Genomic DNA, 25535 nt, shown 5'->3' with positions numbered 1-25535 from the left:
TCTTCTCTGTTTAAACTCTTTCTCGAGTTCTTATAATAGTGGTCTTACACAATATTTGTCCTTTTGCATCTAATTTCACTCAGCATAATGCCTTCCAGATTCCTCCATGTTATGAAATGTTTCACAGATTCATCACTGTTCTTTATCGATGTGTAGTATTCTATTGTGAATTTATTTATCCATTCATCCGTTGATGGGCACCTTGGTTGCTTCCATCTTTTTGCTATTGTAAACAGTGCTGCAATGAACAAGGGTGTGCATATATCTGTTCGTGTAAAGGCTCTTATTTCTCTAGGATATATTCCAAGGGATGAGATTACTGGATCATATGGTAGTTCTATTTATAGCTTTTTAAGGAAGTGCCAAATCAATTTCCAAAGTGATTGTACCATTTTACATTCCCACAAGCAGTGTATAAGTGTTAGCGGATAGTTTCTTGATAGTACCATCTGTATATACAGGCCAAAAAAAAAAAACGTGTCTAGACAGAATAATTTAGTTTTTGTATTTTTTAACTTTACTTAAATAGAATCACACTCTATGTATTATTTTGTGTCGTGCATGTTCCACTCAACATTATGTTTAAGAGATTCATCTATGTTGTGTGTAGCTGAGTTCATTTATTTTCATTTGTCTATAATATTCCACCGTATGACTGTATCACAATTTATTCTTTCTATCATTGTTGAATATTTCCTCTGTTGCCAGGTTTTAGCCATTATCAACAATGCTCATATGAATGTTCTTGTTTATGTACCCTAACGTACAAGCACAAAAATTTTCTAAGGTATATATCTGTCTTAGGCTGGGTTCTCTGGAGAAGCAAAACCAGTAAAGTGTATAAATAGAGAGAGAGAGAGAGAGATTTATATCAAGGAAATGGCTCACGCAGTTGTAGAGGCTGGAATGTCTCAAGTCTGTGCATCAGGCTATAGGCTTCTCCCGACTCATGGAGCTGCAGGGGCTGGCAAACCCAAGATGAGCAGCAGGTCAGACAGGAGGGTTCTGGCTCACAGACAGCAGAGACTGATGAATAATCCCAAGATTGGCAGGCAAGATGGCAGGTAAGCTGCTAGCTCAAGTCTCAAGAACTGGAGGGCAGATGAACAGAAGCCAGCTACAGTATCCAGAGTAAACAAAAGCCCACGAGCCTTGCCAGAAGGTCCATCTATATTGGATGCAGGTCACACCCCCAAGGAAACTCCCTTTCAACCGATTGGCTGCTCACAGCAGATCCCATCATGGAGGTGATCACATTATATTAGATCTCATCACGTAGGTGATTACATCATTGTATGACTGCCAAACCACTGAGAATCATGGCCTGGCAAAGTTGACACACAACCACAACAATCATAATACCTAAGAGTAGAATTGCTAGATCATAGCATTTGTGTACACCAGGGCTTTGAACCAATTCAAACTGGTTCAGCATGGCTGATGAAGCAAGACCAGAACAGACCCGAATTCTAAAAATTTGAGTGATCCAGAGCCATAACCTAAATGGAAAAACTAACAGGTCAAAACCCTGGTATGGGAGATTTGGGAAAGGCATAGTGAGCCCTTTCCGGAGCCTGATGTGTGAGATTGGATTATTGCCAGGACTGAGGAGAGCAATACACATTCAAAGCAGTGTAGTCAGCTGCCATCTTTGAGTGGAGCACCGTTTCCGACTCTGCAAAATCTGACGGGCAAGAGATTTGGTTGCTATGCAACACATATGCTACCCTTGTTTTCTTAGAGGGAGATTAAGTTTGTAGTAGGGCTTCAACCTGTAATTTTTCCCATTCCGGTTATGGTTCTAGTTCACGCAAATTTAAAAAATTCGGATCTGTTCCAGTGTTGCTTCTTCAGCCATGATTGAACTGGGAAGAACCAGTTTGAAGCCCTGGTGTACACCAAACTCTTCCAAAGTGTCTGTACAATGTATGAAAATCCTTAATGCTCTATATCCTCCAATACTATTTTGTCAAAACTTTAAATTTTTTCCAGTCTAGTAGATGTGGAGTGGTACTTCATCATGTTTTTAATTTTCATTCCCTGATGACTAATGGGGTTGTTCCGCCTTTTCCTGTATTTATTGGCCATATATATTTTCTGTAAAATCCCTCTTAGAGTCTTTTGCCCATTTTTCTATTGGATGTCAGTCTTTCTCTTACTGGTTTTTCTTCTATTGTGGTAAAATATATATACCATAAAAACTGCCATTTAAACCATTTTAAATGTACAATTTAGTGGCATTAATTATATTCACAGTGTTGTGTAACCATCTTCACTATTTGTTTCCAAAGTTATCTTATCACCCCAAACAGCAGGTCTGTACCCATTAAGCATTAACTCCACCCCCCTCCCCAGCTCACAATAAGCACTAACCTACTTTCTGTCTCTATGCATTTGCCTATTCTAGATATTTCATGTAAGTGGGATCATACAATATTTGTCTTTCTGTGTCTGGCTTTTATAATGTTTTCAAGGTTCGTCCGTATTGTAGCATGTATTAGAACTGCATTCCTTTTTATGGCTGAATAATATTCCGTTGTATGTACATACCACATTTTGTTTATCCATTCACCTATTGATAGATATATGAGTTATTTCCACCTTCTGGCTATTGTAAATAGTGCTGCAATGTACATTAGTATACAAGCATCTATTTGTGTCCCTACTCTCAGTTTTTTGGTGTTTATACCCAGAAGTGGAATTGCTGGGTCATATGATAATACTGGAGCCTTGGTGGCCCAGTGATTAAGAGCTCGGCTGCTAACCAAAAGGTCGACAGTTCAAATCCACTAGCCACTCCTTAGAAACCCTATGGGGCAGTTCTACTCTGTCCTATACGGTCACTATGAGTCGGAATCGACTCAACAACGGGTATGATAATTCTGTGTTTAACGTTTTGAGGAACTGCCAAACTGTTTTCCACAGTGGTTGTACCATTTTACAATCCCACGACAGTGGATAAGTTTCTCCACATCTTCACAAACACTTGTTATTTTCTGTTTTTCTGATAATAGCCATCCTAGTGGGTGAAAAGTGGTATCTCACTGTGGTTTTGATTTGCACTTCACTAATGACTAATACTCTGTCCTATAGGGTCGCTATGAGTCGGAATCAACTCAACAGCACTGGGTTTGGTTGGGTAATGACTGGTGATACTGAACATCTTTTCATGTGTTTATTGGCTATTTGCATATCTTTGCAGAAATGTCTATTCAAGTTCTTTGCCCATTTTTTGATTGGGTTGTCTTTTTGTTGTTGAGTTGTAGGAATTTCTTCATATATTCTGAATATTCAATTCTTATCAGATATATGACTTCTAAATATTTTCTCCCATTTTGTAGGTTGTCTTTTCCCTTTATTGATAGTATCCTTTGATGCACAAAAATTTTTAAATTTTGATGTCCAATTTATCTATTTTTCCTTTTGTTGCTCACATGTTTGATGTTGTATTGTTGATTTTAAAAAGTTGTTCTTTACATACTGTGGATTCTAGTCACTGGTCAGTTATATTTATTGCAAATATCTTCCCCCTATATATTTTGTAAATATCTTCTCATCTCTAGATTGTCTTTTCATTTATGATTACTTGATTTTGTATCTTTTCTAAGAAATCCTTCAGTACTCTGACATCTTGAAGATACTCTTCTGTATTATCTTCTAAAAGCTTTAGAGTTTTGCCTTTCACCTTTATGCCTTTAATTCACCTAGAATTGGACTTTTTGTACATCATGTGGTATAGGACTCCAATTTTGTTTCTACATGTAAATACCCATTTGTCCTAGCACTGTGTATTCATCCTTTCCCCACTGATCAGCAGTGCCACATCTGTCATATATTAAGTGCCTAAAAATGCCTTTATCTGTTTCTAAGCACTCTATTCTATTAGGTCAAAATTAAGTCTTCCAAATCTATGTACAGAGCATCTCTCCATTTATTTCAGGCTTCTTTAATGTTTCTCAATAATTTTCTCTGTAGGAGTCTTACATATATTTTATTCTATTCTTAGGTAATTTGTATTTTGATAGTATTATAAATCATATTTTAAAAAACTCTTTGTTGAAGTATAGTGTACAATGAGTCCCTGGGTGGTGGAAATGGTTAATGTACTTGGCTGTTAACTGAAAGGTCAGAAGTTCGACTCCACCTAGAGGTGCCTCAGAAGAAAGGCCTGGAGATCTACTTCCAAAAAATCATTCATTGAAAACCCTATATAGCACAGTTCTACTCTAACACACATGGAATTACCATGAGTCAGAGTCTACTTGAGGGCAACCGGATAGTATACAAACAGAAAAGTGCATATATTGTAAGTTTATAAAAAAAAAAATTTCACAAATTGAAAAAACTCACGTAACCAGCATAAATAATGTTTTTTAAATTGTAGTAAAAGTATATATAACAAAACATTTGCCAATTCAACAATTTTTGCATGTTCAGTTCGGTGACTTTGATTACGTATATCGTGTTGTGCAACCTTTACTGACTGTCCTTTTACAAATGATTCCAGCACCATTAACTGAAACTGCCCCCAAGCAATGACTCCCCTTTCCTCTTACTCCTGGTAACCACTAATAAGCTTTGATCTCTATGCATTTGTCTTTTGTAGATATTTCATACAAGTGGAATCATACAATATTTGCGCTTTTGTGACTGACTTATTTTACTCAGCATAATATTTTTAAGGTTCATCCATGTTGTGGCTTGTATCAGAGCTTCATTTTGCTTAATGGCTGGGTCATTGCATGTATGTACCACATTTTGTTTATCCATTCATCTGATGATGAACATTTAGGGCGTTTCCACCTTTTGGTTATTGTGAATAGTGTTGCAATAAACATCGATGTACAGGTTTCTGCCTGCATTCCTGCTTTCAGTTCTTTTGGGTATATACCTATGATTGAAATTCCTGGGTCATTTGGTAGTTCGGTGTCTAACTTTTAGAGGATAAGTAGAATCTTTTTCAATTTTATTTTCTAACTTTGTTACAATTTTTTTTAATGCTTGATTTTGTATCCAGCAACTTAATTAACTCTAACTCTCGGTACTCTGTCCTTACCCACCTCGCGAAAACAACTGTGCAAAAGATCGCCAGTGATATCTTAATTACAAAAAATAACTGGTTCTTTGTTGTTGTTGAGAATATACACAGCCAAACACACACCAATTCAACAGTATCTACATGTACAGTTCAGTGACATTGATTATATTCTTCGAGTTGTACAGCCATTCTCACCCACCTTTTCTGAGTTGTTCCTCCCCCATTACATAAACTCACTGCCCCCTAAGTTTCCTATCTAATCTTTTAAGTTGCTGTTGTCGCTTTCATTCCATATAGGTCGATCTTTTTTTTTTCTTTAATTTGATTTATTTTGTTGCTGTTGAGAATATACACAGCAAACCATACACCAATTCAGCAGTTTCTACATGTTCCGTTGGTGGCATTGATTACACTCTTTGAGTTGTGCAACCACTCTCACCGTTGTTTTCTGGGTTCTTCCTCCCTTATTAACATAAATTCACTGCTCTCTAAGGTCTCTACCTAATCCTTCGACTTGCTGTTGTCAATTTGATCCCCATATAGATAGTCCTTAAAAGAGCATAATGCTCAAGGCAGACATTCTTTACTAGTTCAGCTAAACTCTTATTTGGTTTTAAGAAGACTTCAGGGGATAGTTTTGGTTTAAGGTTTAAAGATGATCCCGGGGCAGTAATTTCAGGGGTTCATCCAAACTTCATGGCTCCAGGAAGTCTGGATTCCATGATAATTTGAAATTCTGTTCTAGATTTTCTCGCTTTTGATCAGAATTCATCTATACAATCTTTGATCCAAATGTTCAGTAAAGGTAGCTAGGCACCATCCAGTTCTTCTGATTTCATGGCAAAGGAGGCAGTTGTTCATGGAGGCAAAGTCACACATTCTATATCCTCTCCTTCCTCTGTTGCTCCAGGCAAATAGAGACCAATTTTTGTACCTTGGATGGCAGCTTGCAAGCTTTTAAGACCCCCAGACACTTTGCAATGAACTAGGAAGTCAAACAGAAGCACTAAACACATAATTAGGCCAGTTAACTGGGATGTCCCCTGTAACCGTGACCCTAAATCTCCAAACCAAGAAACCAAACCCCATGAGGATTTTGGTTGTACATAAACAGCCTCAACAGGTACTCTTTTTTATTTTTTTTGTTGTAAATATATCACACAACTTTTGTCGATTCAACATTTTACAGTTGTGTGACTTACTGACAGCAATTATAATAATTGGCTATGCAACCCTTCCCTTAATCAATGCAATATTTCCATCACTGGTAACCTTCCCTTTTCCCCTCCCTCCTACCCCTGGCAAGCACTAATAAGCTTTGTTCTTTATACATGTGCCTTTTGTTGTCTTTTTATATAAGTGAGGTCATATAATATTTATCCTTTTGTGATTGACTTGTTTCACTCAGCGTATTTTCTTTCAGATCCATCCATATGGCAGCATGTATCAAGAATTCATTTCTCCTACTGGCTGAGTAGTAGTCCATTGTATCTATGTATCACATTTTGTTTATCCATTCATCTGCTGATGGGGATTTAGGTTTTTTCCACCTTTTGACTTTTGTGAATAGTGCTGCAGTGAACATGAGTGTACAACTCTCTGTTTGCGTCTCTGCTTTCAAGTCTGTGAGGTATATACCTAGGAGTGGAATTGCTGGGTCTTGTGGTAGTTCCACTTTTAGTTTTCTTTTTTTTTTTTTTGTGGAACTGACACACTGCTTTCCCCAATGACTATACCATTTTGCATTCCCACCAGCAATGGGTAACGGTTGCAATTTCCACACATCCTCGCTAACATTTGTTATTTTCAGTTTTCTTTATCTTAACCGTCCTAGTGGGAGTGGATCTCTTTGTGGTTTTGATTTGCATCTCTCTGATGGCTAATGCTGCTGAGCATCTTTTCTTGTGTTTGCTGGCCATTTGAATGTCCTCTCCAGTGAAATGTCTGTTCATATCCATTGCCCTTTTTATAATTGGTTATTTGTCTTTCTGTCGTTGTCAAAGTTTTATATATATCTTAGTTATTAAGTTTTTGTCAGATATGTGGTTTCCAAAGATAGTCTTCCAGTTGGTAGCTTGTCTTTTCACTTCTTTGGTAAATTCTTTTCATGAACAAAAGATTTTAATTTTTATGAGGTCCCATTTATTTTTTTGTCCTTTGCTGCTTGGCTTTAGTTATTACAGTAGATAATCCATTGTTCAAAGCTAGGACTGACAGCATTGCCCCTGCTTTTTCTTCTAAAAATTTTATGGTTTTAGTTTGCACATTTAGGTCCTTAATCCATTTTGAATTTGTTTTTGTGTATGATGTGAGGCATGGATCCTGTTTCATTTTTCTGCATGTGGAAATCGAATTTACCCAACACAATTTAGTGAAGAGACTCTTCTTTCCCCATTGAATGAACTTAGCATACTTGTCAAAAAACCATTTGGTCATAGACGTGTGGGTTTATTTCTGGACTCTCAATTCTATTCCATTGGTCCATGTGTCTATTGTTATACCAGTACCAGGCTGTTTTGATTACTGTAGCTATATGGTATGTTTTTAAGATCAAGCAGTGTGAGTCCTCCTACTTTGTTCTTCTCTTTCTGTATTGCTTTAGCTATTCAGGGCCTCTTGCCATTCCATACAAAGCTAACGATTGGTTTTTCTGTTTCTATAAAGAAGGATGTTGGAATTTTTATTGAGATTATGCTGAATCTATAGATTGCTTTGTGTCGTACTGCCATGTTAATTTTTTTGTTGTTGGAAATTTTTATTGTGCTTCATGTAAAAGTTTACAGAGCAAATCAGTTTCTCATTAAACAGTTAATGTTTTGTGACATTGGTTACCAACCCTGCAATGTGTCAACATTCTCCCTTTCTCCACCCCAGGTTCCCTGTTTCCATTCATCCAGTTTTCCTGTCCCTTCCTACCTCCTCGTCTTTGCTTTTGGGTTAGTGTGCCCATTAGTCTTGTGTACATGATTTTTTTCTATGAAGTACATTCCTCATGTGTGTTATTATTGTTGGCCCTATTGACCTGTCTAATCTTTGGCTGAAGGGTGAACCTCAGGAGTGACTTCAGTACTGAGTTAAAAAGATATCTGGGAACTGTATTCTCAGGGTTTCTCCAGTCTCTGTTCGACCAACAAGCCTAGTTTTTTTTTTTAATTTGAATTTTGTTCTACGTTTTTCTCCTGCTTTGTCTGAAACCCTCTATCATGATCCCTGCTTGAGCAGTCAGTCATGGTAACTGGGCACCATCTAGTTGTTCTGGGCTCAGTCTGTGGAGGTTGTGGTAGTTGTGGTCCATTAGTTCTTTGGACTAATCTTTCCCTTGGATCTTTGGTTTTCTTCATTCTCTCTTGCTCCAAACAGGGTGGGACCAGTGGAGTATCTTAGATGACCGCTTACAAGCTTTTAAGACCCCAGACACTATTCACCAGAGTAGGATGTAGAACATTTTCTTTATAAGCTAACTGTTATGCCCATTGAGCTAGATGTACCCCAAGACTATCACCCCTAGCTCTCAGCCCAGTAATTTGGTCTTTCGGGGAGTTTGGATGTGTCTGTGGAGCTTCAAGACCTTGACTTCATCACGTTGTGCTGCCATTTCCAGTATTGTGTACTGTATTACCCTTCACCAAAGTTACCACTTACCTATTGTCTATTTAGTGCTTTTCCCTCCTTACCTTTCCCTCCCCTTGTAACCATCAAAGATTGTTTCTTTTTGTGTGTAAATCTTTTCATGGGTTTTTATAGTAATGACCTCATACAATATTTATGCTTTTGTGATTGACTTACTTCACTCAGCATAATGCCCTCCAGATTTCTCCATGTTGTGAGATGCTTCATGGATTCATCATTGTTCTTTATTGTTGTGTAGTATTTCATAGTGTGTGCACCACAGCTTGTTTATCCATTCATCTGTTAATAGGCGTCTAGGTTGTTTCCATTTTTTTGCTGTTTTGAATAATGCTGCAATGAACGTGGGTGTGCATATGTCTATTCGTGTAACGGCTGTTTTTTCTCTAAGATATATTTCTAGGAGTGGGATTGTTCAATCGTATGGTATTTTTATTTCTAGCTTTTTAAGGAAGTGCCATATTGTTTTCCAAAGTGGTTGTGCCATTTTGCATTCCCATCATATTGGCTAGAATTTTGTTGAGAATTTTTGCATCTATATTCATGAGAGATATTGGTCTGTAATTTTCTTTTTTTGTGGTGTCTTTGCTTGTTTTGGAATCATGGTTATGCTGGCTTCATAGAATGAATTTGGAAGTATCCCTTCCATTTCTATGTTCTGAAATAGTTTCGTTAGTACTGGTGTAAGCTCTTCTCTGAATGTTTGGTAGAATTCTCCAGTGAAGCCATCTGGGCAGGGCTTTTTTTGGTTGGGAGTTTTTTAAATTACCTTTTCAATCTGTTCTTTTGTTGGGTGTGTTCAGAGTTTCAATATCAGTTTGTGTTAATTTGGGTAGGTAGTGTGTTTCTAGAAATTTGTCCATTCCTTCTAGGTTTTCAAATTTGTTGAGTACAGTTTTTCATAGTAGTCTTTTTTGATTCTTTTGTTTCATTTGAGTCTGTTGTAATGTCCCCCGATGCATTTATTTGTGTTATTTGCATCCTCTCCTGTTTTTTTTTTTTTTGTCAGTTTGGCCAATGGTTTGTCAATTTTGTTTATCCTTTCTAAGAAGCAACTTTCTGTTTTCTTGATTCTTTCTAATGTTTTTCTGTTCTCTGTTTCTTTGATTTCTGCTCTGATCTTTATTATTTCCTTTCTTCTGATGGATGTGGGCTTCTTTTGCTTTTCTTTTTCTATTTGTTCAAGTTGTATTGCTAATGTTTTGATTCATCCTTTCATTTTCTGATGTGTGCATTTATTCTGTAAATCGACCTCTGAGCGCTGCTTTTGCTGTGTACCAAAGGTTTTGTTATGATGTGTTTTCATTCTCGTTTGATTCTAGGAATTTTTTGAATCCATCTTTGATTTCTTCTCTTACCCGGTGGTTTTTAAGCAGGGTGTTATTCAGTTTCCATGTATTTGAGTTTTTTTCCTTGCTCTTCCTGTTGTTAATTTCTGCTTTGTTGGCATTGTGATCAGAGAAGATACTTTGTATTATCTCAATGTTTAGGATTTTGTTGAGGGTTGCTTTGTGGCCTAAGATGTGGTCTGTTCTGGAGAATGTTCCATGTGCATTGGAAAAGAATGTGTACTTTGCAGCTATTGGGTGGAGTGTTCTATATACGTCTGTGAAGTCAAATTGGCTGATTGCGGCCTTTAGATATTCAGTATCTTTGTAGTTTCTTTCTAGATGTTCTGTCCTTTACCAAGAGTGGTGTGTTGAAGTCTCCTACTATTATTGTAGAACTGTCATTTTCTCTTTTCAGTGCTGTTAGAGTTTGTTTTATGTATTTTGGACCCCTGTCATTGGGTGATATTTATTATGGTTATGTCTTCATGATGAATTGTTCTTTTAATCATTATATAATACCCTTCTTTTATGATGGATTTTGTTTTAAAGTCTATTTTATCTGAGATTAGTATTGCTTTCCCCCCTTTTTTGGTAGCTGTTTGCTTGATATATGTATTTTTTTCAATCCTTTGATTTTTAATAAATTTATGTCTTTTTTCCAAGGTGTGTCTCTTGTAGACAGCATATTGATGGGTCCTGTTTTTTTATCCATTGTCACTCTCTTTCCCTTTATGGGTGCATTTAGGCCATTTATGTTCAGTGTAGTTATTGATAGGTGTGAGTTTATTGCTGTCATTTTGTAGTGCTTTTCTTTGTGGTGCTGATATTTTCTTTGTTCTAGCTGTCCTTTGCTGAATTCTTTTTGTGTGTGTGTGTGTTTTTCATTTATTTTGTTTTTGTAGATTTTGTGTTTACTGGGACTTTATGTTTTTCTTCTTTATTTTAATGAGTAGGTCTGTTAACTTTGTGTTACCGTGAAATTTACCCTTATCTTCCTAAGTTTGAACTAGTCTTTTATTACTTGGTATCGCCTAGACTTCCTCTGCATTTGAAAGCTCTACACTTAAACACCATTTATTCCCTCTTTTATTGTCCTGTCATTGTTGTCATTACAGATTAACCTCTCTGGTTCCCTGTTGTAAACCTTTAGTTTTGATTTAGCCATGAAAGTTCATTACGTAGGTTGGTGTCTGGCTGATGCAGTCTTGCGTCCTAGATTCAGGCTGTTGTGTGATGTTGATTCTTTAATTGAAGGACTCCCTTTAATAACTCTCGTAAGTTTTGTTTGGCTTTTACATATTCCTTTAATTTTTCTTTATCTGAAAATGTCCTAATTTCACGATCATATTTGAGTGAGTTTTGCAGGAGATATTATTCTTGGTTGGCAGTTTTTTTCTTTCAAGGCTTTATATATGTCATCTCATTGCCTTCTTGTCCGCATGATTTCTGCCAAGTAATCAGAGCTTAGTCTTGTTGTTTCCCGTCTGTATGTGACTTTTCGTTTTTCTCAAGTTGCTCTCGGGATTCTTTCTTTTTCTTTGGTCTTAGCGAGTATGATTATGATATGTCTTGTTGATTGTTTCTTGGTATCTATCCTATATGGGGTTTGTTGAGCTTCTTGGATGGCCAGCTGTTCGTTTTGATGGTATTAGGCGAGTTGTGCTCGCTTCAGCAGTACATATACTAAAATTGGAATGATACAGAGAGGGTTAACATGGCCCCTGTGCAAAGATGACACAGAAATTCGTGAAGCATTCCATATATTTTAGACAAAATCATGGAAAAGGCAGACAAAATCATAGAAAAGACAGTGGAAGAATTCAGAAAAATAATACAAGAACAAAATGTTGAAATACACAATTAGAAATCATACAAAAACAGCAGTTAGAAATTCAAAAGATAAACAACAGGGTTTCGGAAATGGACAGTGTCATAAGGTCTAAAGAGCAGGTTTAAAACAGTGGAAGACAGGATCACCAAAATTGAAGACAAATCCTTTGTTTGAGGAAAAATTGAAGAAAACATTGAGGGAAAATGAGAACTATATGAGATACAATCAAAAGCAAAAATTTGCAAGTGATTGGAGTTCCAGAACAAGGGGAGAAAATGGAAGACACAGAGAGGATCATTGAAGAATTGCTGACAAAAAACTTTTTTCTTTTTCATTCTTTTTTCTGATTTTTCCTGAAATAAATTGGTGTCAAGGAATTTATCTTCAACCTCACTAATTCTGACTTCCATTGTCTCAATTCTGCTCCTATGACCTTCTATTGAGTTGTCTAATTCTGAAATTTTATTCTTAATGTTTCAGATTTCTAGTTGCTGTCTCTCTATGGTTTCTTGCAGCCTGTTAATTTTGTCGTTTTGTTCTTGTATTTTCCTAAATTGTCTGTGTGTTCCGTGGCTTCTTCTGAGTTTTGCCTGATTTCCTTCCTGATCTCTTGGAGAACTCTCTATATTAGTCTTTTGAATTCTTTCTCAGGTAGTTGCATTGCCTTGTCTTCCTCTGGAATAATTCCTGGTTCTTTATTTTAGTCGCTTGCTGGAGCCATCTTGACCTGCTTCTTTACGTGATTTGATATTGACTATTTATAAAAAAAAGATTTTTTTTTAATTTATCTATTATATGTTTATTTACTGTGTCCTGACTTTTTGTTTTGTTTTGAAATGCCCAAGTAGGCTGGGCATGTGAGGTACTTTGGTTGTTAGCATCTTTGAAGCTCTTGCATCCTGTCTCCAGGTGGTCAGAGCAGCTAGTAGGTGTATGAGCCTATGAGTCTGTTCACTTTTCTTGTGGGAGTGTGGCTCGGGTGTTCCGGTTGTGTCACTGAGTGTGTGATGCAGATTCTCACCTATAGTCTTAGGCGGGCAGGGCTATGTAGAGGTATTTGGAGCAGGCACAGTTATCTGGCCGCAGTGGGGGGCTACGTGTGGAACAAGGCAGGGGGCCAACGGCTGCCCCCAGGTGCCTGGGTGGAGAGTGTGTCCCTGTCCCCTAGAGCGTGTAGTCAGGGAGGGTATTGCAGCTGGTCCGTGGGCACTCCGTTCTGTTGGCTGGAGGGACTGGTTGGCACCAGTAATTCTCAGACCCCTATTGTGGTTTGCTAGATGGAGTGGGTGGTACCATCAGTCCTATGGCCCCTGGTGTGGGTGGGTGAGACCCCTTCTTATGGGGCAGGGCAATGTCGGATGTCATGAATCTGCAGCTCCTTGGCCGATTCAGTTGAATATGGGCTTCAGGTGTATGACCTGCTGTTTTATGCTAATGAGGGTGTGCGGTGTTGAATCGGCCCACACAGGTCTGGGTAGGGGTGAAGGGTGCTGTAAGTCTGTGGACCCCTTATGCTAGTAGCTGGGCAAAGGGGCAGGGTCTGCCCACCAGCCCTGAGTTCCCTGCTTAGGGACATGGCTGGTTTGCATGCCGAGAGACTGCTGTGGGCATGGAGAGCCCTGAGTTCCCGACTTAGGGGGCGTGGCAGTTGTTGAATACTGCAGGGCTGGTATCGAGTGGAGCAGGGTGGGGTGTGAGTGAGGAGAAGGAAGCACTTCTCCGCTGTGAAACTCTGGGTGGTGGAGGGGTTATTTTGCCTCCACGCGGTAGGTTAGAAGCTTGCACTTTCACAGGTCTGGTGTCGCACCTACTTGGTTCTGGAATTGTGTGCAGATTTGCTGCTGCTTTTCTGCACCTGATGTGGTGAGGCTTGTCTTTGAATGATGCTGCTTGCCTCAGCCCGTGTGCACTGTGCAGACTCAGCTAGCAGGACGTTAGTGATCTAGCAATCTGTACTTCTCTGTTGCTTTTGAATTGTCTATCCTTCCACCTGCTGCTCAGTCCAATTCTTCAGCTTTGTCTTTGATGATTAGGGTTCCTAGACTGTCATATATAATCAATTTACTTGTTTTTTGGGGGGGGTCTTTGTTTTAAGAGGGACAACAGGAAGCGTCTGATTAGACTGCCATCTTGGCGCCACCCTTTCTCAGTCCTTCTCCCTTAAGTGTAATGTTGGTTGTTGGCTTTTCATTTATGCCCTGAACTATATTGAGGAATTTCCCTTCTATTCTAATCTTCTTCAGGGTTTTCATCAAGAAAGGGTGTTGTACCAAAGGCTTCTTCCATGTCCGTAGAGATGATCATGTGGTTGTTTTCCTTCGTTCTGTCGATATGGTATATTACATTGATTAATTTCCTAATGTTGAACCATCCCTGCGTTCCTTGAATAAATCCCACTTGGTCATGGTGTATGACTCTTAATATGCTGTTGGATTTCGTTCACTAGTATTTTGTTGAGAACTTTTGCATCTATATTCCTAAGAGGTATTGTCCTGTAGTTTTCATTACTTGTGGTGACTGTCTGGTTTGTGTATCAGGCTTATGTTTCTTTCATAAAATGAATTAGGCAGTATCCTTTCCTTCCTTACCTTTTGGAAGAGTTCAAACAGGATGTGCCAATTCTTCTCTAAATGTTTGGTGGAAATCCCCAGTGAAGCCATCTGGTCGTTTTGATTACTGATTCGATCTCTTCACTTGTTACAGGTCTGTTGAGACTTTCTCTGACCTCTTGTGTCAGTTTACGTATGTTGTGTGCTTCTAAGAATTTGCCCATTTCATCTAGGTTATCCAGTTTGTTCCTCTACAGTTGTTCATAATCCCTTTATTTCTGTCTGGTCAGTTGTAATGTCCTCTCTTTCATTATTTATTTTGTTTATGTTTATATCTTTTCTTTGGCAGTCTAGCAAAAGATTTGCCAATTTTATTGATCTTTTCAAAGAACTATCTTCTGGTTTTGTTGATTCTCCATATTTTTCCATTTTCAATTTTATTTATTTTTGCTATGATCTTTGTTATTTCCTTTCTTCTGGTAGATTTAGGCTCAGTTTGCTCTTCTCTTTCTAGTTCCTGGAGTTGTCAAGATAGCCTATTGATTTAAGGTCTTCTTTCTTCACGTAGGCATTTATTGCTATAACTTTCCCTCTGAGTACTGCCTTTGTTGCATCCTGTAAGTTTTGATACATTGTGCTTTCATTTTCATTTTACTCTAGGAAATTTGTGATTTCTTCATTGACCCATTGTAGTAGCTTAATAATGTGTTGTTTAATTTCCATATGTTTATGTGTTTTTCAATTTTTTTTTTCGATTATTGCTTTCTAGGTTTACTCCATTATGATCAGAGAAAATACTTTGTATGATTCCAATCTTTAAATTTATCAAGACTTGCTTTGTGGCCTATCATGTGGTCTGTCCTAGAGAATGATCCATATTCACTGGAATAGAATATATATTGTGCTGTTGTTGGGTGGAGTGTTCTATATATGTCTGTTAAGCCTAGTTGGTTTATAGTGCAATTCAGGTCGTCCGTCTCCTTGTTGATCTTCTTTCTAGGTGTTCTGTCCAATATTGAAAGTTGTGTATTGAAGTCTCCAGCTATTATTGTAGTACTACCTATTTCTCCCTTCAATTCTATAGTGTTTGTTTTATATATTTAGTGCCCTGATGTTGGGTGCATGTATACTTATGGTTGTTAAATCTTATTGATTAATTGACCCTTTTATCACTATATAATGTTCATCTTTATCTGTTCTAACAGTTGTCTTAAAGTCTACTTTGTCTAATATTATCTCCCCATCTTTCTTTTGGTTATTATTTGGATGGAATATTTTCTTCCACCCTTTTACTTTCAACCTATTTGTGTCCTCTGGCTTAAAGTGTGTCTCTTTTGAACAGCATATAGGTAGATCATTTTTTTTAATTAATTCTACCAGTCTCTGCATTTTGATTGGGGCATTTGGTCCATTTAAAGTCACTGTAATTACAGATAAGAAGTGACTCACTTCTGCCATTTCGTTGTTTTTTTGTGTCTTAAGCCTTCTTTGTCTTTGTCCTCTACAACTGCTTGCTTTTGTGTTTTCTTGGTTTATTGTAGTGAGTTATCATGGTTGCCTTCTTTCCTTTTGAATATATTTTTTCTACTATTTCTTAGTGGTTACCGTGAATCTTACATTGAGCAGCCTGTATTTATAACATTCTAGGGTAAGTTGGTGCCAACTTAATTTCAGTAACACACAAGAAGTTCTATGTCTATACCATTCCTTGCCCTTTCGTTGTTATCATGTCTTTATATTACATCTTTATATTTTGTGTGCCCTGTAGCATAATTTTATTTTCTTTTTATGTATTTGTTATTAAAAATATGAAGGACAATACATTTAGAATTATCAAGCATAAATATCTTATCACTATTCCTTATACTTGTCCATGCATTTCCCTTTATTAAGAATCTTTCTTTTTTATGTGTAATTTTGAATCACTTTCTAGTGTCTTTTCTTTTCCATCTACAGATCTCCCATTAGTAATTTTTGTAGTGCCAGTCTGGTGGATATGAGCTCTTTCAGCTTCTGTTTATCTGGAAATGTTTTAATTTCACCCTCATTCTTGAAGGATAGTTTCCCTGGGCACAGTATTCTTGGTTGACAGTTTTTTTTTTTTTCTTTCAGCACTTAAATATATCATTCCATTGCATTCTGACCTCCAATGTTTCTGAGGAGAAATTGACTCTTAATGTTATTGGGAATCCTTTGTATGTGACTGTTTGCTTCTCTGTCACTGCTGTCCAGATTCCCTCTTTGTCTTTACTTTTTGAGAGGCCAACTATGATGTGTCTTGGTATGGCTCTCTTTGGGTTTATCCTTCTTGGCGTTCTTTGAGCATCTTAAATTTGTGAATTCGTGTTCTTCATTAGATTGGGAAAATTTTCTGTCATCATTTCTTCAAAAATTCTGTCTTTCTTCTTCTGGAATTCCCATGATGTGTATATTAGGTCTCTTGTTATTGTCTCGTAATTCTATTAAACTGTATTCAGGTGCCTTGAGCCTCCGTTTTTGTTGCTCTTCAATGTCTGTAATTTTAGCTGTCTTATTCTCTAATTCACTGATTCTTTCTTCTGCCTGATTAAATCTGTTAGTAAGCCCTTCTATTGTGTTCCTCATTTCAGTTATTGTCCTTTTCAGTTACAATATCTTTTTTTAGGTCTTCATTTTGTTCTTGCATTGTTTTCCTTATTTCTTTTAGCTCTTTGTCTGTTTTCCCTTAGTTCTTTAGTTATGTTTAGTGTTATTGTATTATATTCTTCCATTCTTTTCATTATTTGGTCATCCCTAGATGTGCTTTCATTCCCTTTGTCATGTACATTTGGATGGGCCATTGTTTCTCTGTTCTTTGTGTGTCTTGTGATTTTTTGGTGGGGTATTGGAATTTTTTGAGGGTGTTAACTTTCTCAGTTTTTCCAGTATTTGATGTTTGCCCAAAGTACTTTCTGCAAAACACTCTTAGGCAGGCAGAGTCCTCAGCCTTGCTTGCCGTTTCTGTTCCTTTTCTGTTATAGCTCCTTCTCCCTCCCTGGTTTAATTAGGATTCAAAAGTTCCAGGTCTTGGTTTTCAACTTTCAAACTTTCCCAAACACACCAGCTGTAGTCAGTGTGTCCACCGTGGGCACCGCCACTCGGGTGAGATACCATGTCCTAATCAAATCTGTCCACTGGGGGCTTGGTCCTTTCTCTCTGGTTATTACTCCCTTGTTCTCTGTTTCTGCAGTCGTGTTTTTAGTCAGAAAACCCACAACCAGTGAGCCCCCTTCAGGGCTGGGTGTTTCCATTTGGTTTTGCCTGAGACTTCCTTCCCTGGTGTATGGGTTCTGCTTATATCTGAGCTGGCATTCAGGGGAAGCACAGGCTGCCTTTCTTCCATTTCAGGAGGAGGAGGGGCTAGAATTCTCCAGAAGAATCTCCAAGAGATCTGTCTTCTTGGTTTCAGAGCCCCAGTGGCCCTGTGGTAGTTGGAGGAGCAGTCTCCACTAGGTGACACACCTCTTGACTCTACTGTAGGGAACCTTCTATAGAAGTTTGTATCAGTCTAGCAGTCAACGGTTACTGCTTGGGGGAGGGGTTGTCACACTCCAAACAGTCCCTCAAAAAGGTCTGCCTTGTTGCTATCAGAGCCTGCCCCATAGTATGTTGGCTGTATGTATAGCCTTCGCTCAACACGCTTGCTTCCTAGCACACAGCAGCCTCAGTCAGCAGTCCTCAGTGACAACTGGAAGGGTGAGCCAACAGACCTAAACTGATACCCAAGGAGGTCTGTGCTGTTGGTTTCAGAGGCCTGAACTATGGGGTGCACAGGAAGGCCAGTAGAGTGCTGACTGTGAGAGCAGACTCCACTGCAGGGACCTTCTGTAGCAGTTTGCAACAGCCTGGCAACAAACAAGTACCAGCTGGGGGAGGGGGTGTCACTCTCTGGTCGGATCCCCTACCTTCTTGCCATCAGACCCTCCTGAAGTATGTTGGCTGTGAGTGTAGACTCCACTGAAGATCTCTGCTTCCTAGCAAACAGCAGCCTCAGTCAGCAGTCCTCAGCACTAACTGGAAGGGGGAGCAAACAGACCTTAACTGACTTCTTGGGAGGTCTGTCCTGTTGCTTTCAGAGGCCTGAGCTATGGAGTGTGTAGGGAGGTAAGCAGAGTATTGACTATGAGAGCAGACTCCACTACAGGGCCCTTCTGTAGCAGTTTGCAGCAGCCTGGCAACCAGTAGTTACCACATCAGGGAAGGGGTATCATGCTCTGGTCAGGTCCCCACAGAGGCCTGCCTTGTTGCTGTCAGAGCACCCCCCCGCCGGTAGATTGATGGCTTTGAGCACAACCTCCACTCAAGACGCCTGCTTCCTAGCACACAGCAGCCTCAGTCAGCTGTCCTCAGCTCCAACTGGAAGTGGGGACAGACAAACCCAAACTGACCCCTAGCAAGGTTTGTCCTGTTGGTTTCAGAGGCCTGAGTTGTGGGGTGCACAGGGAGTTATCTAGGGTGTTGACTGTGAGAGCAGACTCAACTGCAAAGGCCTTCTGCAGCAATTTGCAGTAGGCTTGCACCCAATAGTGTCCGGGTAGGGGAGGTGTTGGCATACTCCAGATGAACCACTGGGGAGGTCTGCCTTGTTGAAGCTTAGGGTCCTGTCTCTTTGTACAGGCAGGGGCTGTGGTAGTTAGGGAAGCAAGCTCCTTTTCTGGGGCCACTTCCCCAGTTCACAGTAGCCAATGGCCCATCTGGCTGTGGGGAGGGGCAGGGACAGTGGGAGAAGTGATTTTCTTACCACATGCAACTTGTTGATTCGTTGATTCTTGCCTGTCTGCAGTTTTCCGCTTCTTTCCTCTGGTCCCCAATTCAGCACCCCTCAAAGCTGATCACCATTTCCTTATTGTACTTGTAGGGGAGGGTCAGAATGATGGTCTGTTTACACCTCAGTCTTCCCAGAATTCTAATAGGTTCTTTTTAGCACCCATTTGCCTGACCTCTCTGTGGCATTGACACTTGAACACACTCTTCCTGAAACTCTTCTCTTTGTTTGCAAATTCTCACTCTCCTGGTTCTTTTCCTAATTCAAGCTATTCCTTTCAGTCACTTTTGCCATTTCTTCTTCCTGTTCTGTTAGACTAATTATTGCATCCAGCATGGTCTCCCTGATTAGGAACCAGTATCCATTACTTGCTGTTTGTTCTTCCTCTGTAATATTGGAGAGATGCACCCACTTCCAGTCTGTTCCTAATGCCTCTACAAAGGCCATACCTTCACCCTGCACATTTGGACAGTAGCCTCCTAACTCTTTCACTCTTGGAAGATATTCCATTCTAACCACAGGGTCGGCAGTTTGAATCCTAATTTACCGCTTTGTACATGGCCTCTCCCCTGATTAGGAACATTTGAGTATTTAAAGGATGAAGTCTAAAAACCATAGCTAGGCCTTCCAGTCCCTCTGTACCCTGGTCTCAGGCTACCTCCTTGGCCATCTTTCACAGCTACCATACCCGTGCTGTCTACTCCAGCTACACGACCCCCATAACATGCCCTGCTAATTTTGGCCTCTATGCATTTTCAGCTCCCCCTTCCCCTCCCCACCTCATCAAACTATCAACATAGCTAGCTTTCAAGTCTAACTTAAGTCCTGGGTTTTTGTAACCATTCCACCTTCTAAAGTACTTTGTCTCCTCCAAAATTCTGTAGTCCCGGAGGATTACATTGTCATTTTCTGGCCCTTCTGCATTTACAGCTTCATCTCCCATCACTTCCCCACAAATTCCAGCTTTCCATCCACAGCAGTCTGCTTGCCATTTTCCAAACAGTACTGTTCTTTCCAATCTTTGTGCCTTTGTGCCTGTGTCTTCTCTGCTGTTTGTTTGTTTATTTGTTTGTTTGTTTGTGTCCCCGCCGCCTGAGGAACCCAGTTTTGTCAAGCACTCCTGTTCCTCCTGTATTTTAGACCTCCCCCTCTCTACTAGCTTTTTCCCCTTGGCATAGAAGCATATTAATGTGTTTCTCCCATTTTAAAACAAAATAAAATCCTTTGTTCTTCTCTTGCTACTCCTCTCTTCCCTCTTCCTTTTGCTCTGCTTTTTTTTGCCACCTTTCCACCTGCATCACACTGAAACTGTCCCAGCTGAGGTCACCCAATAACTTGAACAACTAAATCCATTAGGTTGTCTTTAGTCCACCTTTTACTTCGTGACTCTACAATGTCTGACACTCTGCCCCTTCTTTTGGACAATCTCATTCCTCCTTTGGCCTTATGACACTGCCTCCTTCTGGTTTTCTTCTTACTGTTCTGAGGACTGTTTCTCAGAATCTTCTCCTTCCACCTACCCCTACCTGAAACATTGCCTTGGTTTTGTCCTGGGACTTTTTCTTACTTTTCCCACTGTTCATGCCCATCACTCTGCCACTTCCCCCACACCCTAAGTGATCTCACCCACTTATATGCTTATAACTCCTACCAAACTACCAAACCTCTATCTCCAGGCCATATTTCACATTCTAGCCTATGTTTGTAGCTGTCTGTGGGACATCTCATGAATGTCTTACCAAAAAAAAAAGAACAAACCAAACACTCTGCTGACAAGTCAGTTCCGACTCTTAGCAACCCTGTAGGACAGAGTAGAACTGCCCCATAGGACAGTTACGTAAATACTTACAGAAGCAGACTGCCACATCTTCTGCAAATCAGCTGGTGGGTTTGAACCACCGACCTTTGGGTTAGCAGCCAAGCACTTAACCACCAAGCCACCGGGGCTCCTTAAATGTCCTAACAAACCAAAAACCAAACCTACTGCCGCCAAGTAGATTCCAACTCATAGTGACCCTATTGGACAGAGTAGAACTGCCCCATAGGCTTTCTAAGGCTATAAATCTTTACTGAAGCAGACTGCTGCATCTTTCTCCTGTGGAGCAGCTGGTAGATTCGAATCACTGATCATTCAGTTAGCAGCTGAGCCCTTTAACCACTATGCCATCAAGGCCCCTTAGATGTCCTACAAACCAAAAAACCAAACCCATTGCCATCGAGTCGATTCCGACTCATAGCGACCCTAAAGGACAGAGTAGAACTGCCCCATAGGGTTTCCAAGGAACACCTGGCGGATTTGAACTGCCGACCTTCTGGTTAGCAGCTGTAGCTCTTAACCACTACGCCACCAGGGTTTCCAGATGTCCTACAGGCACCTGTAATTCCACGTGTCTAAAACTGAACCTCTCATCCCTCCCTGCCTCTGCTAAGCTTGTATCCACATCACGTGCAGTGAATAATACCAACAACCACCCTGTGACCCAAGCCAGGAATCAGGGCATCGTTCTATATTCTTCCCACTCTGGCTCCTTCCCCACTTCTGTCAGCCACCAGGTCCTGTCAATCCTACCTTCTCATCTCTCAAATCACTCTTTCCTCTAATCTTCCTACAGCTACCTTAGTTCAGGGCTTTGTCATTTCTTAGATTATAACAGGCTTCTTTCCAACTAGTTTCCCTATTTTAGTCAGGCACACTTTCAAGCCATCTGCCAACTAGCAGCCATAGTCATCTTCTTAAGTTGTATGTCATTCCTCCGCTTAGAGCTCATCCATAGCTCTTCACTTTGTACCATGCCACTTATTATGGCCTTTATGCTCTAGCTCTGCCTGCCTAGCTAGCTTCACCTCTTCCTATTCCTTCCTTGCAATCTGCTTAGCCATACTAAATGTGCCAAATTCTCTCTTATCTATGTGTCTTTGTACATTATGTTCTCTCTGCCTGAAATACCTTCCTTCTGTCTTCACGTGACTAATTATATTTTGCACTTCAATACTCAGTGCCTGTTTCTTTGACTCTAATCTCCCCGGGTGCAGATTAGGAACCCCTCATCTAGTGCTTGCCTCTCTCCTACACTAACACAACCCCAACCATATATTACAGTAATCTGCTTACCTGTCTGAAACTCCCAGTAGACAGCAAGCCGATCAAAGGTTAGAACTCTATCTTACTCATCTTCGAATCCCAAGGGCCTGGCACAGTGCCTGACACATTGTAAGTCCTCATTGAATGCCTAAGTTCTTTCCCCCTTTTGGTCTGACTGGTAACTCCTACTAATATTTCATTTCACAATTCTGATGGCACCTACCTATGAAACCTTTACTCTGGGTCAAAGTCTTTCTATCAGTCGGTGCTCCTATAGTGTTTTTACTGTACATTTTAGTACGAAAAGTTTCAAAGATTTAGCTAAGTTGAGAGATTTTACAGAAACCAAACCAAACCAGTGGCCGTTGAGTCGATTGCAACTCATAGCGACCCTATAAGACATAGTAGAACTGCCCCATAAAGTTTCCCAGGAACAGCTGGTGGATTCGAACTGCCAACCTTTTGGTTAGCAGCCGAGCTCTTAACCACTGCATCACCAGGGCTCCTTTACAGAAACACCCCTGTATTTATCATCTGAATTCTACCATGCACATTTTACTATATTTGCTTTATGACATATCTATCCATTAATCAATCCATATTCTTTTTTATATATTTTAAAGTAAATTGCACACATAGGTACACCTCCTCCTGAATACTTCAGCTCGCATATCATTAACTGGAGTTTAATATTTGTTTAGTTTTTTCTTTACTATAAAATGTAAAATGAAAAGCACAAAATTTAAGTTTGTATTAGCTGGAGTTTGATTTTTTTTATTTACTTTCGTAACCCAAAGCCATATCAAGTTATAGAAGATTACTTCCCTTCCCAGTCAGTTGCCACCCCACCATGCCTCATAGTGTTCTTACTTTTCATGGTAATTATTTATTTGTCTCATCCCCATTAGACTTGAAGCTCCTTGAAGGCAGAGACTAGTTCTTATTTTCCTGTCCTCTATGCAAAAAAAGAAATTTTTTTTTTTTTATGCCTAGCACTGTGCCTGCCACATGATAGGTGTTCACTAACTGTTGGCTGGCTGGATAAATGAATATCTATCTTATTTTTTTTAATCGTATTCCTGGAATATTAGCACATGTTGTATTCATTCTTCTTCTTTGTCACTTCCCACATCTAAAAGGTCTCTTGTTTATGTCATTCTTATGTCTTAAATGCCTCTTCTTTCTCCATTCTTCCTTCTTGACTGCCCCAGTCCTTAGCGATATCTCACCTGAACTATTAAAATAGCCTCCTCAATGATTTCTTAATGTCATAGATTGAATTGTATCCCCCCAAAATCTTCATAAACTTGGCTAGGCCACAATTCCCCGTATTGTGTGGCTGTCCTCCATTTTGTGATCTGATTATCCTCCATTTTGTGATATGTTATAAATTCTAGCCTCTATGCCTGTGGTTATGGTCCCATTTGGGAGCGAGCTGTTATGTTAACTAAGCAGGATTAGGTCATGTTAATGAGGATTAGGGTGGAATACAGCACCCTTACTCCGGTCACAGCCCTGATCTGATGTAAGGGGAGTTTCCCTGGGGTGTGGCCTATAGCACCTTTTATCTTCCAAGAGATAAAAGGAGAGAGAAGCAAGCAGAGAGAGAGGTACCTCATTACCATCAAGAAAGAAGATTCAGGAGTAGAGCGTATCCTTTGGACCCAGGGTCCTGTGTTGAGAACCTCTTAGACCCAGGGCAAGATCGATGCCAAAACATATGTAGATCTCCAAGAAATGGGCTCACAGATGCTGAAAGGAGAAAAGGACTTTCCGCTGGAGCTGACAGAGAGAGAATACCTGGCCCTAGAGCCGGCACCCTGAATTTGGACTTCTAGCCTCCTAAACTGTGAGAGAGTAAATTTCTGTTTGTTATAGTCATCCACTTGTATTTCTGTCAGAGTAGCATTAGATAACTAAAACACTTAAACGCTAGTTTTTTACTCTCAACTCCATCTTCCAAATGACGTCCAAAGTAATATTTCTAAAAATCCAAACTTAATCATGTTCACCCCCTCTTTAAAATCTTTCATTTCCCATCATCTACAACAGAAGTTTTTGTATAGCTTTTTTTTAATATTAAAGTTCGCCATTTATGGATCATTTAATATGTCCCAGACACTGTAATGCATTTAATGGATTATATCATTAAATCCTCACAAAAACCCTAAGATACTTACATGATGACATCCATTTTACAGAGAAGGAAAACCAAATTTGTATTTGTCCTTGCACACCTCATAGAATGTGTCTAAGGCCACCCAACCAGCAGTGGCAAAGCTGGCATTCCAAACAGCCTCAAAGATAGCGTTCTTAATTGGGCCCATGCTATTTTGATCCATGTAGCTGAAGATTTTCCTTTAAAAGCAAGCAAGGGAACTAATTTTTTTTTTTAGTCATTTCAGTAGCAGCACTGGCAAATTGTTCTGTGTTCTGATCGGTATCTGCCTTCTTTTTTTTCAAGCAGTGGAACTATTTTTTTAATAAAAACTAACAATTTATTTTATTTTGTTGTTGAAAATGTACACAGCAAAACATACACCAATTCAGCAATTTCTACGTGTACAATCTGGTGAAACTGATTATATTCTTCAAGTTGTTCAATCATTCTCACCCTTCTTTTCCAAGTTACTCCTCCACCATTAACATGAACTCACTGCCCCCGAGTTTCTTCTCCAAACTTTCGGGTTGCTATTGTCAATTTAATCCTGTACTGATAGTTCTTTAAGAGAGCACAGTGCTAAAGGCAGACATTCTTTACTAATTAAACAAAAATATTATTTGGTTTTAAGATGACTTCAGGTGATATTTTTGGTTTAAAATTTAAGGTTTAAAGATTATCTCAGGGCAATAGTTTCAGGGGTTACAGGAGAATTCTTTTTAAAATGAAATCTTATCACAAATTCCAACATTTGAAATAGATTAAGAAACAGATCTAAAATTAATTTATTTTATAAGTTAATCTTCAAACAATAAGAATATTACAGCTCCTTTTATGATCACAGTTTCTTTTATATTAAGTACGTTTGTTAATTGAAAAAATGATACTTGCATATGGTAAAATTTTCTATGTGATTAAATGAAATACATCCAACAAAGGACTTATATCTTGAATATGTTAAGAATTCCCAAAACTAAATAGTAAAAAAAAAAAAAAACCCAGTTAAAAAATGGGCAAAAGATATGAACAGATATTTTACCAAATGGGATATACAGATGACAATAAGCACATGAAAAGATGTGCAATATCCTTAGTCATTATGGAAATACACATTAAAAGCACAATGAGATATT

At 39.2% G+C, this 25535-nt stretch overlaps 1 protein-coding gene and 1 non-coding gene across 4 annotated transcripts in view; both read left to right on the top strand.

The window, feature by feature from the left end:
- Positions 1 to 25535, top strand: part of KIF4A (kinesin family member 4A) — a 197009-nt gene that overhangs the window by 45874 nt on the left and 125600 nt on the right. The window lies entirely within an intron of this gene.
- LOC126069808 (U6 spliceosomal RNA) lies at positions 11656 to 11762 on the top strand. The gene has a single exon (XR_007516076.1). It is a non-coding gene; the product is annotated as a U6 spliceosomal RNA (small nuclear RNA).

This window comes from Elephas maximus, chromosome X (genome assembly GCF_024166365.1).
Source record: "Elephas maximus indicus isolate mEleMax1 chromosome X, mEleMax1 primary haplotype, whole genome shotgun sequence".
Classification (NCBI taxonomy): Eukaryota; Metazoa; Chordata; class Mammalia; order Proboscidea; family Elephantidae; genus Elephas; species Elephas maximus.
The sequence above is the reverse complement of the archived record's forward strand: the minus strand, read 5'-3'. Positions and strand labels throughout refer to the sequence as shown.